The sequence below is a fragment of the Balaenoptera physalus genome (assembly GCF_965194825.1).
Source record: "Balaenoptera physalus genome assembly, chromosome: 14".
Lineage (NCBI taxonomy): Eukaryota > Metazoa > Chordata > Mammalia > Artiodactyla > Balaenopteridae > Balaenoptera > Balaenoptera physalus.
In genome coordinates this window covers 73486032-73502434 of record NC_138893.1, presented here as the reverse complement: position 1 = coordinate 73502434, position 16403 = coordinate 73486032, and the positions used below count along the sequence as shown (strand labels likewise).

Sequence of the window (16403 nt, the reverse complement as noted above, 5' to 3'; positions counted from 1 at the left end):
ACTTCACTTGTACATTAAGTATTTCTGTAAACTGCAACTAATCCTTTTTTGGAATGAGGCAGGATATAAATAAATAAATATAAATAAATAAATAAGTTCCATCTTCCCCCAGGGTGCCCCACTCCACTTGGATTTAGGTCATCCACGTGTCTGTTTGTGATCTATTTTCGAATTGCTGAATTCTGACTGTGTAAGCAGAAATCACAGGGCTGGCTCTGGGATGGAGACACCTGCCTGAGCTGCCAATCCATGGAGCCCCGCAGCCCAAGTGCAGGCTGAGAGCAGCTCAGAGGCCTGGGGAAGATGCTGGACCTTCCACGGAGGGACTGTCAGCACGCCGGACCTGGGCAGTCCCTCGAATCCAGAGGAACAATCAATAGTCACATCTCTTCCTGGGCCTCAGCTTGAACTTATGGGAAATGGGGGTTTTGGACAAAGAGCATCTCTGAGGGTGGAAAGGGGATTTTGCAGAGCTCCTGGTGCAGGGTCTGGGATAACGTATGGTCCCTGGTATCTACAGACCTTTCTCTTGCACGGGTGGTCTTCAGATGCTGTGTTCTAGGCTCGGCCTTACCTGCTCTTTGCCACAATTAAAGCAGCAGACACTCTCAAGGTTCAGAACAGAGCAGAGAGACGGAGCTGACTTCAGACCTGCCCATAAAGTGGACGATCCCCAAGCCACCCACACAATTCTGGGGCCTCGTGGTCAGGGTGAAAGAGGTACAGAGCAGAGGTGTACCGATGCCCCAGGCTCCAGCCTCAGCCGGTCCTAAACATCCCCACACCGTGGCAGAATGATCTCACAAAATGCAAACCTTCCCAGTACCCTCAGAATACAGTCTGAACACACAAGTGCAGGATGAGGGTCCGAGTGATTTGGCCCCTGCTCTCTCCCGCTTCACCCACCCTGAAGAGCCCCCAGTTCTTTGACAGCAGCACCCACCTTTCTCATGCCTCAGGGCACTCACATCTGCTCCTCCATCTGCAGGGAGCCCTCTCCCTTTTCCACTCCTTAACCTGACCCTGCTTCAGGCCTCAGCTTAGATGTTACTTTGTCTGGAAGCTTTTCTTGCTGCTGCCCCCGACCCCCTAGCCGGGCTGGGACCACCGCTGCGTGTTCTCCTGTAACACCCTGTCCTCCCCCAGTCACGGCACTCAGAGCATCACTGAAAATGTCTGCTGGGTGGGGTAAGGGCCGGCCACCACACTGGAGACAGGGCAAGGCTATGCCTCCTTTTGTCCCCTGTCATTTCCCTGGCACCAAAGCCCATAACTGGCAGATACCAGGAACTCAATAAATATAGATTGAGAAGAAGATGATTAAATGAGATGACACTCAGTCCGCCAAGCACCAGCAGTTTGTCACCAGGCAATTGTCCTCAGGGGACCTGGCTCTATACCCAGGGGCCATTCCGGGCCTTGAAAAAGGGAAATTGGCAAGAAACAAACAAGGTCTACATCTGCGAGGACATGGTGGGACAGAGAAGTCACGGTGGGGATTCAGAGCTGGGCAGAAAGGAAGCTCTGTCATAGGGAATGGGCTAGGTGGGCAGAGGTGGGGCAACAGATGGGATGATGTGGGGAGGGTTCAAGTCCCATCAGGACAGGGGACTAGGACACACTGGGGTCACTGGCTTTGCACCTGACCCTATCCTGGGTCAGATCAGGAGGTACCTGGCAGGGGGTGGCCCTTGGTCCAATCGGCTTTCTGGCTTGGTCAGGCACACCTGGGGATGGGTACCATCCTGCTCGGTAAGTAGCCATGCAGAGGTAGAGGACAGAGGTGGCTGCCGATAGACACCAGGCTTTAAAAGAGTCAGGTAGGGCTGCCCTGGTGGCGCAGTGGTTAAGAATCTGCCTGCCAATGCAAGGGACACAGGTTCGAGCCCTGGCCCAGGAAGATCCCACATGCCGCAGAGCAACTAAGCGTGTGTGCCACAACTACTGAGCCTGAGCTCTAGAGCCTGTGAGCCACAACTACTGAGCCCGCGTGCCACAACTACTGAAGCCTGCACGCCTAGAGCCCGTGATCTGCCACAAGAGAAGCCACCGCAATGAGAAGCCCGCACACCGCAACGAAGAGTAGCCCCCGCTCGTCTTAACTAGAGAAAGCCCGCACTCAGCAATGAAGACCCAACACAGCCAAAAATAAATATTGATTAATTAAAAAATAAAAATAAAAATAAAAGAGTCAGGTACCTTGTTGTTGTAGGGACATCCAACTTGTAATTCCTCCTCCTCAACCCCGTAATTTCTACCCTCACCCACTGCCCAGAAGAAGCCCTCATCAGGGGCTGCACAGAGTCCTCTGTGTCCCAGCTCCTGCTCTCCTGTTTGGGAAGCTTTCCAGGATGCCAGCCACATCCTGACACTGTGGGAAGCAGAGATGAGAAACTCACTGGCTCCTGGTCTTCCTGAGGGCCTGGGGGTGACACACTCTACTGTCCCCCTTAATCAGCTCCCCTTCTAATCCTGACTTTCTCAGAGACAACAAGGGACCTTCACCCCCAGAGACTCCAAACCACAGTGGTCAGAGCACACCTGTTTGGGAGTGATACCTGAGTGGGGAGACAGATGCTAATGAGCAGAACACAAGTGTCCCCAGACGAGTGTGGCAGGGAGCCTGTGGAAGAAGTGAGTGATGTCGCAGAACAGACCAGGTCAGCCCCCAAACACAGCAGGGGACCGAACAAGAGAAAGGCCATGCGGCGGTTTCCAGCCAGACCCCAGCCAGGAGAGATGCCCCAAGAAGAGGTGGAGTGAAGGAGCTGAGGGCAGAACCCCCCACCAAGTCATAACGAGGATAATGTGGACCTTAAGGGGATTTTCAGAAAGCCCCTTCACATTTTGAATCCTGAGAATTACAGAGACACACACACCCAGGACAAAGTGAGAACTCTCTCACGGAGAGAGTTCCCAGGACGTCATGAGAACATCACTGAATTGGATGGAGGTCCAGGATTGCCCCCACCCCCTCTGCACCCCCAGCCCCAATTCTTCCCCAAGCGTATTTTAACAGGGAGCTAGTGGTCCTGAAAGATGGGTGACAACAAGAAAGGAAACAAATAATGAATGTATGAGCAGAATTTCCCCCAAAATGGATTAAGAGAGGGAGAAGCAGGCATGGGGAAGAAAGGCTCATCAGAAAGAGCAGATAAAGAAAATGTAAAATCCATTACAAGGAATTATCTCTCAGGGAGAGAAAAAAAAAGAAAGATGAAGAGTTCAGACAAACATTCTCCCCAGTCTCAAAGAAATTACAGATAACATGGTCTCTCTAAGGAAAAAGAAAGCTAGGATGAGAGACGAGAGTTCAAAGAGGAGATTATAAAACAACAAACGGAGATAAAAAACAAGCAGTGGAGCTGAGGAAAGAGAAGCCAGGAGACCCTGTCTGGGGGCTCGGCGGGAGGGCTAGAGGGGAGGGTCCAGCTGTTCAGTTACGGGGAGGGCGGCAGCACTAGGTGGAGGGGAGCAGCTGAGGCCCTGAAGCCTGGGCAGCAAAGCTGCTGCCGGGCAGAAGAGCAGCTCAGAGAGAAGCGCATTTACAGGCTAGGGCGTAACTAAAGTTCTCTGTCCACCCCCTGCCAAATCGTGGAGCAGGGCTTTCCCCAAATCCTCCTTCCACCGGCCTGGGACTTCAGCCGCCCTGGAACCACTGCCCACCCCACTGGACCATCATGTCCCCACTATCAGTGCCACCAGAGAGCCATCTTGCTCTGTGAAGTCCCTGAGGACGGCAGCGGCAGCAGCAGGAGGAACAAGCTGTAGCTGTCACTTCTGAAATGCACACAGCATTGTCCCTGTTTCTGGATGATGCCACAGGACTCAGGTCCTCAAATGAATCTTGCATTGATATTTCCACCAGCGGAGGGAGCCCTGGTGAGGTGCCTTTCAATATTTTTAAAATGATTTTTCCTCTTGGCTGTACTTCATAATCAGTCATCAGACACTGGAAGCCAGAATTCTCTTTCTTGCTGAAATGATTTGTTCTCTGGCAGGATGCAAGGTTTATGACTCTGGAATCCAGCTCACGATCCAAGCTGAGCGTCGCGGAAGGCCTCGGGCCCCTGGTCTCCCTCTGCCATTCTCACAGCACGGACTGAATAAAGCGACAGCTGCAGCTCTGTCTGAGCACCCAGATTCACAGGGCAAGTTCAAAGGCAGGGACATTCCAGGCCTTCTCAAAGGAGGTTGTCTTCTTCCCCTTAAGTTGAAGCCCTCCTTGATACCCCAGTGGAACAATGGAAATAACACCCTGGAGTTCTACAGGGTGAGCCACAGGGATCCTGGGTCTGATTCCCCTTCCAACAAAACTATACCAGAGCGCACGGCTCGTGAGACAGCGGAGCGGCAAAGCAGAGGGCGATGGAGGCCCTCACCTTATCAGAAAGACAGCAGTGAGGATGATGCAAAATGTCTGATTTAGTCAGATGCCTGCTTCAGGGCTCTGGCACACCTGTCCCACCCCAGGCAAGCACCGGGCAAGGAAGAGAACTAGCCATGGACAATGGTGGGTCAAGTTGTCCAGGTCTCTGGAGGCCCAGCCACAGAGAAGTCCCACAATCTCCAGCACTGTCAACGTGGTTCTTTCTTTTTATCACCTTCAAACAAAACATTTGTTAATGGATAATATGTCTCATACGCTGCGTCTACAATGGAGGAAATCTGTATCCATATCTCTAGGGAGATGCAGACAGGAAGCTCAACATACCCAGTTTTGGTCCTCAACATGCACTGAGACTGGGGTCCCAAAAATGCAGTACGTGCATCCCATCCTGGGTTCCAAGGCCATCAAGCCACCAAGCACCCGCAGGACCTGATACAGTCTGGATCCAAATACGCACTGATCACGACAGAAAAGAAAGCACTGTGCTTCGTGTCATTTGTGTGATGTGGTCTTAAATCTGTCCCCATCTTTAGGACTACGGTTTCAGGAACTACTGAATACCTCAAAATCTGGAAGAGGCTCAGAAACCTAGAATGGGAAGGAACCTCGGAGGTCAGCTAGTCAAAAATCCCACTGACAACAGAAACCCCCTCTATAGTATCTGGAGTCTGGACTCTGCATGAATACCCCCAGGGATGGGGCACTCACTACCTCACAAAGCAGCCCATGATGTCTTCTGACAGCTCTGTTAGAAACTTACTTTTATTGCAAGCTGTCTCCCTATAATCTCTCCCTTCCGGAATGATACAGAGCACACCCTCATACCTTTATATGACATACTGTCCTAGGACCACTTCAAGGGTCATATGTGCTTTTAGAAGGCAAGGCCTCAATTATCAATGGTACCTAGTCCACCTAAGCAGCCCTCAAATCCCATCTCTTTCCTACAATTCTTTCGAGTCCTTCAATCCTTTCCAAGCCTCCCTGCCAGAGCCTTGGTCCATACTCTCAACATCTCTCTCCTAAACTATTTCAATGGCCTCCTCACCATCCTTCATGCCTCCAATCTCTCTTCCTCCCAGCCCCTCACCACATGGAATTATCCTTCTAAAAAGAAACCTAACTATGCCATCACCCCTTTTAATATCCTTCGATGGTTCCCCATTGCCTTTGGACAAACCCCACAATTCTCAGTAGGGATGTTTATAATGGATAGCTAGCTATTCTAGAACGTGTAACCTATATGGAACTCAGAGGATGTGCCAGGCAAAGCCTACGGTATCTCATTTAAGCCTTTAAGCTCCACTTCTAGCCCCATTTAACAAGTGAAGAAAAAAAGGCCTTTGTCAAGTCTCTAAGTAGCTTTCTCAAGAATAAATGTCTGGCAAGTGCCAGATGTTAGATCCCAGTGTTTCTTGCATAGGTACCCACTCGCTGTAGTTCAGCACCTGAGGATGGGCCTTGGCAATCTCTCCAGCACCATCTTCCATCTTCCTCTCCCCAGAGGTTCTATGATCTGGCTACACTACACTCACTGCCTCAAGCAGAAGCAACTATTGGCAGTTCCTTACACAAATTTTTGGGCCACACACTGTGGAGATGTGGCCTGGCTTCCCTGCTGGAAATCCTTAGCCTGCCACCCACCTGGCAGCCCCTGTCCATCCAGCAGCTCAGGTGACTGCTCCTCAATCATGAACCAAGACTAAGCAATTCCTCTTCTGGAGTCTCTTACCCCAGCTGCTGTCATATGCTGGGCCCCGTGTGTTCACTTGTCTGTCACCACTCCGGATGTTAAGCCCTTGGAGACAATGTCTATATCTTATTCGTAACTTTATTCACAGAACCTAGCACAGGCCTGGAAGAAGGTCAGTCAAGATGTGAATGAAGGAGTCAGGTCCTGCTCTTGGACCACCAGCTGTCACATGAGGTCCTCCAACCTCTATGATGCAAGGCCCCACCTTTCAGCATGCTTGGTATGCTTCTTTTTATTAAATGTATACACTGTATAAAGTGTCTGGACACCCCATAAATAGTAGCTATTGCTACTATTGTAAAGAAAGAGTTCCAGGAAAATAATGAAGAGTATATGAAAAGATAAAAGCGCTATGATAGTGGGGGACAGCCAATAGTATGAGGAAAAATGCACTGGCCTTTTAGGTTAAATGACTTAACCCAGCATTTTCTAAAGTGAATTCTATCGAGAACTCCTTAAATAGTACGAGGTCCTGTGAGGACTAACATCAACAATAACAACACGCAAAGTCCTCTGGTCAATGAACATTGGAAGAAAAAATGGCAACATCAAAAATTAAACACTTCTTTACTACAAACTTTTACTATGCTAATATGTGTTGTGAATGATCATAAGATATATTTGACATACAGCGTTTCCCATACTTAGTATTCCTCAGGGCTCTTCCTCTGGGAAGCATCTCCTGGAAACATGGTTGCTCACAACACACTTTTGGAAAAGCGAAATTAATCTCGCCATCAGGGCAGGTGTTTCAACTGATTGTTTTTACCCAAAGAAGGCTGTAGATTTTCCCCTGATGAGGTTATTTTGTTAGGCTTTACCAGCCTGCCATAATGATTTTTTTTATATGAATATATATCAATCCCAATCTCCCAACTCATCTCACCACCACCACGCTCCCCAACTTTACCCTGTTGGTGTCCATACGTTTGTTCCCTACATCTGTGTCTCTCTTTCTGCCTTGCAAACCAGTTTATCTGTACCATTTTTCTAGATTCCACATATATGCATTAATATACGATATTTGTTTTTCTCTTTCTGATTTACTTCACTCTGTATGACAGTCTCTAGATCCAGCCACGTCTATACAAATGACCCAATTTCATTCCTTTTTATGGCTGAGAAATATGCCATTGTATATATGTACCACATCTTCTTTATCCATTCGCCTGTCGATGGGCATTTAGGTTGTTTCCATGACCTGGCTATTGTAAATAGTGCTGCAATGAACATTATGGTGCATGTGGCTTTTTGAATTGTGGTTTTCTCTGGGTATATGCCCAGGAGTGGGATTGCTCGGTTATATGGTAATTCTATTTTTAGTTTTATAAGGAACCTCCATACTGTTCTCCATAGCGGCTGTATAAATTTACATTCCCACCAATAGTGCAGGAGGGTTCCCTTTTCTCCACACCCTCTCCAGCACTTGTTGTTTGTAGATTTTCTGATGATGCCCATTCTAACTGGTGTGAGGTGATACCTCATTGTAGTTTTGATGTGCATTTCTCTAATAATTAGTGATGTTGAGCAGCTTTTCATGTGCCTCTTGGCCATCTGTATGTCTTCTTTGGAGAAATGTCTATTTAGGTCTTCTGCCCATTTTTGGATTGGGTTGTTTGTTTTTTTTAATATTGAGCTGCATGAGCTATTTATATATTTTGGAGATTAATCCTTTGTCCATTGATTCATTTGCAAATATTTTCTCCCATTCTGAGGGTTGTCTTTTCGTCTTGTTTATAGTTTCCTTTGCTGTGAAAAAGCTTTTAAGTTTCATTAGGTCCCCTTTGTTAATTTTTGTTTTTATTTCCATTACTCTAGGAGGTGGATCAAAAAAGATCTTGCTGTGATTTATGTCAAAGAGTGTTCTTCCTATGTTTTCCTCTAAGAGATTTATAGTGTCCGGTCTTAGATTTAGGTCTTTAATCCATTTTGAGTTTATTTTTGTGTATGGTGTTAGGGAGTGTTCTGATTTCATTCTTTTACAAGTAGCCATCCAGTTTTCCCAGCACCACTTATTGAAGAGACTGCCTTTTCTCCATTGTATATCCTTGCCTTCTTTGTCATAGATTAGTTGACCATGGGTGCGTGGGTTTATCTTTGGACTTTCTATCCTGTTCCATTGATCTATATTTCTGTTTCTGTGCCAGTACCATATTGTCTTGATTACTATAGCTTTGTAGTATAGTCTAAAGTCAGGGAGTCTGATGCCTCCAGCTCCGTTTTTTTCCATCAAGATTGCTCTGGCTATTCAGGGTCTTTTGTGTCTCCATACAAATTTTAAGATTTTTTTGTTCTAGTTATGTAAAAAATGCCATTGGTAATTTGATAGGGATTGCACTGAATCTGTAGATTGCTTTGGGTAGTATAGTCATTCTCACAATACTGATTCTTCCAGTCCAAGAACATGGTATATCTCTCCAACTGTTTGTGTCATATTTGATTTCTTTCATCAGTGTCTTATAGTTTTCTGAGTACAGGTCTTTTACCTCCTTAGGTATGTTTATTCCTAGGTATTTTATTCTTTTTGTTGCAATGGTGAATGGGATTTTTTCCTTAATTTCTCTTTCTGATCTTTTGTGGTTAGTGTATGGGAATGCGAGAGATTTCTGTGTATTAATTTTGTATCCTGAAACTGTACTGAATTCACTGACTAGCTCTAGTAGTTTTCTGGTGGCATCTTTAGGATTATCTATGTATAGTATCATGTCATCTGCAAACAGTGACAGCTTTACTTCTTCTTCTCCAATTTGTATTCCTTTTATTTCTTTTTCTTCTCTGATTGCCATGGTTAGGACTTCCAAAACTATGTTGAATAATAGTGGCGAGAGTGGACTTCCTTGTCGTGTTCCTGATCTTAGAGGAAATGCTTTCAGTTTTTCACCATTGAGAATGATGTTTGCTGTGTGTCTGTCATCTATGGCCTTTATTATGTTGAGGTAGGTTCCCTATATGTCCACTTTCTGGAGAGGTTTTATCATAAATGGGTGTTGAATTTTGTCAAAAGCTTTTTCTGCATCTATTGAGATGATCATATGGATTTTCTTCTTCAATTTGTTCATATGGTGTATCACATTGATTGAATTGCATATATAGAAGAATCCTTGCATCCCTGGGATAAATCCCACTTGATCATGGTGTATGATCCTTTTAATCTGCTGTTGGATTCTGTTTGCTAGTATTTTGTTGAGGATTTTTGCATCTATATTCATCAGTGATATTGGTCTGTAATTTCCTTTTTTTGTAGTATCTTTGTCTGGTTTTGGTATCAGGGTGATGGTGGCCTTGTAGAACGAGTTTGGGAGTGTTCCTTCCTCTGCAATTTTTGGAAGAGTTTGAAAAGGATGGGTGTTAGCTCTTCTCTAAATGTTTGATAGAATTCACCTGTGAAGTCATCTGGTCCTGGACTTTTGTTTGTTGGAAGATTTTTAATCATCATTTTAATTTCATTACTTGTGATTAATCTCCTCATACTTTCTTTTTCTTTTTCTTTTTTTTTAATTTATTTATTTATTTATTTATGGGTGTGTTGGGTCTTCGTTTCTGTGCAAGGGCTTTCTCTAGTTGCGGCGAGTGGGGGCCACTCTTCATCGCGGCGCGCAGGCCTCTCACTATCGTGGCCTCTCTTGTTGTGGAGCACAGGCTCCAGATGCGCAGGCTCAGTAATTGTGGCTCACAGGCCCAGTTGCTCCGCGTCATGTGGGATCTTCCCAGACCAGGGCTCGAACCCGTGTCCCCTGCATTGGCAGGCAGATTCTCAACCACTGCGCCACCAGGGAAGCCCTCCTCATACTTTCTATTTCTTCTTGGTTCTGTCTTGGAAGGTTATACCTTTCTAAGAATTTGTCCATTTCTTCCAGGTTGTCCATTTTATTGGCATAGAGTTGCTTGTAGTAGTCTCTTAGGATGCTTTGTATTTCTGCAGTGTCCGTTGTAACTTCTCCTTTTTCATTTCTAATTTTATTGATTTGAGTCTTCTCCCTCTTTTTCTTGATGAGTCTGGCTAAAGGTTTATCAATTTTGTTTATCTTCTCAAAGAACCAGCTTTTAGTTTTATTGATCTTTGCTATTGTTTTCTTTGTTTCTATTTCATTTATTTCCGCTCTGATCTTTATGATTTCTTTCCTTCTACTAACTTTGGGTTTTGTTTGTTCTTCTTTCTCTAGTTCCTTTAGGTGTAAGGTTAAATTGTTTATTTGAGATTTTTGTTTTTTGAGGTAGGACTGTATTGCTATAAACTTCCCTCTTAAAAACACTTTTGCTGCATCCCATAGGTTTTGGATCCTCGTGTTTTCATTGTCATTTGTCTCTAGGTATTTTTTGATTTCCTCTTTGATTTCTTCAGTGATCTCTTGGTTATTTAATAACATATTGTTTAGCCTCCATGTGTTTGTGTTTTTTACATTTTTCTCCCTGTAATTCATTTCTAATCTCATAGTGTTGTGGTCAGAAAAGATGCTTGATATGATTTCAATTTTCTTAAATTTACTGAGGCTTGATTTGTGACCCAAGATGTGATCTATCCTGGAGAATGTTCCATGTGCATTTGAGAAGAAAGTGTAATCTGCTGTTTTCAGATGGAATGTCCTATAAATATCAATTAAATCTAACTGTTCTACTGTGTCATTTAAAGCTTGTGTTTCCTTATTAATTTTCTGTCTGGATGATCTGTCCATTGGTGTAAGTGAGGTGTTAAAGTACCCCACTATTATTGTGTCATTGTCGATATCCTCTTTTATAGCTGTTAGCATTTGCCTTATGTATTGAGGTGCTCCTATGTTAGGTGCATATATATTTATAATTGTTATGTCTTCTTTTTGGATTGATCCCTTGATCATTATGTAGTGTCCTTCCTTGTCTCTTGTAACATTCTTTATTTTAAAGTCTATTTTATCTGATATAAGTATTGCTACTACAGCTTTCTTTTGATTTCCATTTGCATGGAATATCTTTTTCCATCCCTACACTTTCAGTCTGTATGTGTCCCTAGGTCTGAAGTGGGTCTCATGTAGACAGCATATAGATGGGTCTTGTTTTTGTATGCATTCAGCAAGCCTGTGTCTTTTGGTTGGAGCATTTAATCCATCCACATTTAAGGTGATTATCGATATATATGTTCCTATTACCATTTTCTTAATTGTTTTGGGTTTGTTTTTGTAGGTCCTTTTCTCCAGTTGTGTTTCCCACTTAGAGGAGTTCCTTTAGCATTTGTTGTAGAGCTGGTTTGGTGGTGCTGAATTCTCTTAGCTTTTGCTTGTCTGTAAAGCTTTTTATTTCTCCGTTGAATCTGAATGAGATTCTTGCTGGGTAGAGTAATCTTGGTTGTAGGTTCTTCCCTTTCATCACTTTAAATATATCATGCCACTTCCTTCTGGCCTGTACAGTTTCTGCTGAGAAATCAGCTGTTAACCTTATGGGAGTTCCCTTGTATGTTATTCGTTGTTTTTCCCTTGCTGCTTTTAATAATTTTTCTTTGCCTTTAATTTTTGTCAATTTGATTACTATGTGTCTCGGTGTGCTTCTCCTTGGGTTTATCCTGCCTAGACTCTCTGAGCTTCCTGGACTTGGGTGCTATTTTCTTTCCCACGTTAGGGAAGTTTTCGACTATAATCTCTTCAAATATTTTCTCTGGTCCTTTCTCTCTCTCTTCTCCTTCTGGGACCCCTATAATGTGAATGTTGGTGCATTTAATGTTGTCCCAGAGGTCTCTTAGGCTGTCTTCATTTCTTTTCATTCTTTTTTCTTTATTCTGTTCCATGGCAGTGAATTCCACCATTCTGTCTTCCAGGTCACTTATCTGTTCTTCTGCCTCAGTTATTCTGCTATTGATTCCTTCTAGTGTATTTTTCATTTCAGTTATTGTATTGTTCATCTCTGTTTGTTCTTTAATTCTTCTTGGTGTTTGTTCTTTAATTCTTCTAGGTCTTTGTTAAACATTTCTTGCATCTTCTCGATCTTTGCCTCCATTCTTTTTCCGAGGTCCTGGATCATCTTCACTCTCATTATTCTGAATTCTTTTTCTGGAAGGTTGCCTATCTCCACTTCATTTAGTTGTTTTTTGGGGGTTTCATCTTGTTCCTTCATCTGGTACACAGTCCTCTGACTGTTCATTTTGTCTGTCTTTCTGTGAATATGGTTTTCGTTCCACAGGCTGCAGGACTGTAGTTCTTCTAGCTTCTGCTATCTGCCCTCTGGTGGATGAGGCTATCTAAGAGGCTTGCGCAAGCTTCCTGATGGGAGGAACTGGGGTTGGGTAGAGCTGGATGTTACTCTGGTGGGCAGAGCTCAGCAAAACTTTAATCTGCTTGTCTGCTAATGGGTGGGACTGGGTTCCCTCCCTATTGGTTGTTTGGCTGGAGGCAACCCAGTGCTGGAGCCTACCTGGCTCTTTGGTGTGGCTAATGGTGGACTCCAGGAGGGCTCACGCTAAGAAGTACTTTCTAGAACCTCTGCTGCCAGTGTCCTTGTCCCCGCGGTGAGCCGCAGCCACCCCCCAACTGTGCAGGAGACCCTCCAACACTAGCAGATAGGTCTGGTTCAGTCTCCTATGGGCCATTGCTCCTTCCCCTGGTTCCTGATGCACAAACTACTTTGTGTGTGCCCTCCAAGACTGGAGTCTCTGCTTCCCCCAGTCCTGTCAAATTCCTGAAATCAAATTCCACTAGGCTTCAAAGTTTGATTCTCTGGGAATTCCTCCTCTTGTTGCCAGACCCCCAGGTTGAGAAGTCTGAGGTGGGGCTCAGAACCTTCACTCCAGTGGGTAGACTTCTGTAGTATAACTGTTGTCCAGTTTGTGAGCCACCCACCCAGTGGTTATGAGGTTTGATTTTACTGTGATTCCATCCCTCCTACCGTCTCACTGCGGCTTCTCCTTTGTCTTTGGATGTGGGGTATCTTTTTCAGTGAGTTCCAGTGTCTTCTTGTCAATGATTGTTCAGCAGTTAGTTGTGATTCCGGTGCTCTCACAAGAGGGAGTGAGAGCACATCCTTCTACTCCACCATCTTGAACCAATCTCTCCCATGATTTAAATATCAACTCTGTCACCCATCATTTTAGCTACTTAATATGATCAGTAACCTAATCATTTACATGATTTATAATATCATAGGACAAGAACAAGCATGCTTTTTCTATCGCTGAGACTGAATCTCTGTGCATCAGTGCTTATAGAGAAAACGTTTCAGGCAGCAAATGTTTTCAAGATCAGGCTCATAATAAAGTTAATAATGAGTTTCATAAGTGTATTTCTAACCATGTCTCTCCATGACAGCCAATGACATCACACCAAAAATATTGGCTGAAATGGGTCTCCATGGAGGAAAGCAATTCTCAATAGAGGAAGTTTGTCTGATGCCAGCATTATCGGATTATAAACCTTAGAGTGTCCAAAGGATTGACGGATTGAATAGCTTTCAGGTAATCTACTAAAAGTATTGTTTCTCTCAAGCTACATTTGATGGGGATTAAGCAGTGGCAAGTTCAAAGTTTTACTTCTAAACAAGTGCCTGGGGTACAGCCAGTACTCACCACTGGGTGCCAATAGAGCCATGTGCTAGGAAAGGCAGCTGAGCCAGAGGTAAGACCTTGCATTTGCCTGCTGTCATCATGGGACAACATAGCCATGCCCTTGAGGTCAAAGGCTCATGGAGAAGTGTAAAGGTGGCTTGCTTCCAAATGATTGCTTTCCCTGCCCCTAAGGAGACAGCAAATTCAATGTGGATTATTCACCAACCTCTTGCACTACTTACCTAAGTCTCTGGTTTAAAATGGCAGATGGCACATTTCCCCCCAAATTCTAACTAAAATATTTATGAATACAGAGAAATGATTTTTTTTAAATCAAAGAAAAAAAGATGAAGACAATTTGGCAATCATCCTATTATAAATATTGGGGGAATTTCCATTGAATATAAGGTTGATGGATATGGATTGAGAAATATAACTACCTAAGTTTTCTGGCAAAAGACAGGACAGCCTGGCCCTTCTAAAATGGCATAGGCAGATATTCTAACATCACCCTTCCCTTCCTTGCTTGCTCTTGAGATTGGTACCCAGGGTCTAAGCTAACCTGAAGAGTGCACAGTAATTCCATGCGCATGTGGTTCCTGCTCTTAGGCAGCTAGACAAATTTCCCATCTTCCCAAACATATGACAGCAAAGGCTCTTGAAGGGTGATCTGCAGAACATTAGTCTTATAAAATGTATCACAAAGAGCCTCATCTAGCCCCATCACAAGGAGCTACAGAGCCATCAAAGCCTCAGAGAGGCCATTCAGTAAAGAATCCTTTATGGTTTTGTCTCACTATTTCTTAAATGCATTTGAATAATTTTATTTTTCACTTAATGTCTAATACACATTTGGAAGAACTACTGTTCCTTGAAACATATTTTCAGAAAATGTTCTAAATCCATTCAGGAAAAACAGTTTCCAGAGAACTAGAGCAAGAAGTGGAGAAGTATGGGGACAGGCAAGGACACACTGAATTCTGGGAAATGTAGTCCCCCCCAGCAAAGCACACTGGGCTGAGACAGATTTAGAAAGAAGCTTAGTCCTACAGCAGGGATTAGTCCTCACCGGGTAATATATTTAGAGTGCCAGAGAAAGTGACCATGGATAAAACAACGTACAATGTGGTAAACAACACAACCTGCAAAATAATTCAGAGGACATTTCTTTTTTTTTTTTTTTTAATGAAACTTACAAAGAACTAAAAGAAAACAGACTAAGATGGAAGTCACAGGAAGAGACAGAAAAATAATAAGCTGAGCTTAAGAGGCAGTTGGTGAGTTAAGGAAAGAAGGGTTGCCAATAGAACCAAACTTTTCTAATCCCAATATTCAAGTCTACATTGGAATGGACAAAGAGAAGACTGAATTGGTGAGATGACGCCTCCTTTCCCTGGCTATGTGAGGGCAATGACAGAAATGGCAATGGCAAGGGGTGAAACATACGGAGAAGACCAAGGATGGGGAGCAAGGCCAGAATTACAGAAGATTCTTAGAAAATACAAATCTGCAAATACACAAAAACTTTAACAGAACCAAATGAAGATACAAATGAAGGTATATTTTTTGAATTTTAGAAGAATCAATTGTAAATCAAAAGAAACTACAGTACTTGAAACAAAATTATTTCAAATAAATCTAAACATTTTCTGGTAAAATAGATATTTTAATTGAACAAACAGTACATATTACAACAAATTCCTACAGAAAAAATGTGATGTTGACTAAAATCAGATTATTTTGGATTTTTCCTTTCTTACACTAAAAACAGAGAAAAAGGAGTAAATGTCTCCAGCTTATGTAATAACACAAGAAAAGTGGATTACAGGTTAAGGATGGCATTGCTGGATATAAAGGTCCAGAAATTAATAAAAAGTGACATACTTGGAATAACTGCATAAATATATAACCCAGCAGATTGGAAAAATAGCATGAATATAAAATCCAGCCACCTGAAAGAAATAACAGAGTTCAGAAACCAAGATAGTCAAATCATGCTACAAAGGCAATGATGCTGAACACTGAAATAATTTAAGCACATAGTTTATATGTGTTAACTCTGATTTTTGGATTTCTGATAATTAAATGCCAACCTGTCACTTTCCTCTCAAAAGTAGATAGAATATCAAGAAGCAATACTAAGTTCCCTTGTTTGGAACACAAGAATGCAAGGTATTGGATAGTAGGAGAAACATCTCTGGACCACACTGGGTACCATAGAAAAGCAGAGGAGGATTATGAAGGAAGAAAGAGACAAAAAGCAGTCTGTGGGTGAGGCATGGCAGAGGAGAAAATAAATGAGGTAACTCTATAGATAAATTTTCCAAGACTTCAAGCAGTTATAACCTCCAGGAACACATGAAGAACTCTTATTAACCAATGAGAAAGAGAGAAATTATTCAATAATCAATGATAAAGAGAGCAAAAAATGAGCAAAAGAAGCAAACATTATCAGGAAAAATGTATGCTAAATTAACATGTGAAGAAAACTCAATCTTCATAGTGATCAAGGTATGCAAATCAAGATCATTTTCTTGACTGGCAAAGATAAGAAGTCCAAAATATAGTAAGGGGTAAAGAAGACATGGATCAGTGGAATATCACACACATCACTGGGGGCATGAGTTAATATAACCACTCTGGAAAACAAAATGATACTATATGTTGATTTTTAAGTTGATTATTCACAACCCAGCAATTCCATCTCTGTACATAGTCAAGAGAAACTCTTGTACATGAGCACATGTATAAGTCAA

The 16403-nt window shown here is 43.2% G+C and overlaps 1 protein-coding gene across 2 annotated transcripts in view; it reads right to left on the bottom strand.

Moving 5' to 3' along the window:
• The window catches only part of GRID1 (glutamate ionotropic receptor delta type subunit 1), a 660264-nt gene that overhangs the window by 174555 nt on the left and 469306 nt on the right, over positions 1–16403 (bottom strand). The gene's annotated exons all lie outside the window — the stretch shown is intronic.